General features: G+C 41.7%; 1 non-coding gene across 1 annotated transcript; it reads right to left on the minus strand.

Annotated features, from left to right (window-relative positions):
- Positions 1-527: 527 nt before the first annotated feature.
- LOC115032226 lies at positions 528-656 on the minus strand. The gene has a single exon (XR_003837881.1). It is a non-coding gene; the product is annotated as a small nucleolar RNA SNORA17 (small nucleolar RNA).
- Between the last annotated feature and the right edge of the window lie 1,566 nt (positions 657-2,222).

Consider the following 2,222-nt stretch of genomic DNA (forward strand, 5'->3'; position numbering starts at 1 on the left):
TCTCTTTTCTTCCATTTTCCACCACTTATTTGTTTCTCTTACTGGCACCCAGGGACTCTGAGTGTCTGGTGTCCTCTCAGGAGTGCTATGACCAACCTGTTGTCGTATGGCACTGGGCAGGGGGCATCTCAGTCATGGTCTGTGCCCCCTAGGCCTGTCCAGGGTTGGACTGGTAGTCATTGTAGGCTAGCTGACTATCTGGTCTCCATGGCACCAGACTGGTGGTCATCTTGGGCTCTTTCTTCTCCCAACCCTAATCATATGGCCCCATGTGGGGGTCATCTGTGTCAAACTCACACCTACCAGGGCCCTTGGTCCCAGGCAGGTTTCTTGTAGTCTCTGGCTTGCTCCCACTGGGCCCCACAGGCCCCAGGTGGAGTTCAACTCTTCTCCAGCTTGCTCCCAGCCCTGGGAAGCCATCCAGGCCCATGCAGAGGCAGACTGGTGGCTGTCTCAGGCTAGCTCTCTATCCAGGCCCTCTGGCAAGGGACTGGTGGTTGTCTCAGGCTTGATTTTTTTTTTCAGGAAGTGTTAGGCTACTAATCATTCAGATGTTCACACATCAGATCGCCGAGTGTAGACATAGCCTCTCTCCTCTCTGCCACCTACTGACACGCATGTCTCACAACCACACCTGCAATGCCCCTAGGGTCAGGGTTGTTTTCTTTTTTTTTTTTTTTTTTTTTTTGATTTTTTTCAAGACAGGGTTTCTCTGTGTAGCCCTGGCTGTCCTGGAACTCACTCTGTAGACCAGGCTAGCCTCGAACTCAGAAATCCACCTGCCTCTGCCTCCCGAGTGCTGGGATTAAAGGCGTGCGCCACCACCTCCCAGCTATTGTTTTCAATTTTTGACAGGAAAAAAAAAATGTTGCTATATTTACTCTTTTGGTGGTCATGTGGGAGTTATTTTTGCACTTATTCAGGTTTATTAGAAGCATTTTTGAGAACTCTGGAACTCAAAAGAATCTTTTTTTTTTTTGGAGTGTATATCCCTGTTATGGTCTATACTTTGACAATATATTCTTTACATGTTTTAAGCACATGTTAGTATTGTATCTACTGTATAAATCTAGGAATAGAGCTATCAATATATATTGATCAACAATTCAATGTTTTAATCATTCAATTTCTTTGAGACTTATTAAGTACTTCAGTTCTTTGTGAATCAATTTTATTATCAGATACACATTGTCAAGAGATCATAGCTTATGGTTTAAAGCTGATCACAATGACAGAGCTGGGTGATGGATGGAAAGAGGAATTTGGTTTATGATTTGTTCCATTGCTATGAATATTTGCAATTCTTCCAAACATAATGTTAAACTACTAGAGTTGAAAGCCATGACCTGCATATCTTTTAGTAATATATTTTCATCTGCCCAATGTTTTCTTAAGAAAATTTTAAAAATGAATGCATTACCACTAACATAAATGAGTGCAAGTTAAATCCTACTTGTGTTTGAAGGGAAATGAGTGTGCTCTAGTTTTATCTTTGAAAACACTGCCAATGCTCTTTTGAATAAAGCGACTGTGAAGAAAAACACTCATGCCAATTGCTCAAACATATAACATTTTGAGAGTATAAAAAGCACCAGACTCACCTCCTATAAAAGATTGTATCTTTAAATTCATTTTTAAAATCTTAGCCTGTTCCCAGAATCAATGGTAGTACTAACAATAATCACATTGCCCCAGTTCCCATGCAACACAGCACGAGAGTGCATGGCACTCCACCAGATATGGACTCTTGGATGTACCGTGTGCTCAGGATGCTAACCAAATGCTGCCACATGCGCTGAGCTCAGGAAATAGAATAGTTTACACATTGTATTACAGAGGTTATTAGTTCCCTCACTGACTTATGGTGAGGGTTAAAGAGATAAAAGTCAAAGCCTTGTAAATTGAATATTTACTTGGTTGGTCCTCTGCCCCAGGCAATAAGTCTATCCTGAATGTAAGGAAGAGGCTGAGTCAGAAATGCATAAGAAAAGCCATGTCTCACTGCTGCTCATAGCACTGCTTTCTCTGAAGGGACACGTTGTTCTGGCTTAAGTTCAGGCACTTTGATTAACTCAAGGGAAGGATGGTGGGACTTCATGGTCGGGCAAGTTATAAGTACACAAAAGAATTGGGATTTTTCCGGATTACTCTCTAAGGTCTTCCCTTTTTTTGATGTCATAACTGTGAATTTTATTAGCAATCAGCTTACTGCATTTTTTTCA

The sequence above is a fragment of the Mus caroli genome, chromosome 10, assembly GCF_900094665.2.
Source record: "Mus caroli chromosome 10, CAROLI_EIJ_v1.1, whole genome shotgun sequence".
Lineage (NCBI taxonomy): Eukaryota > Metazoa > Chordata > Mammalia > Rodentia > Muridae > Mus > Mus caroli.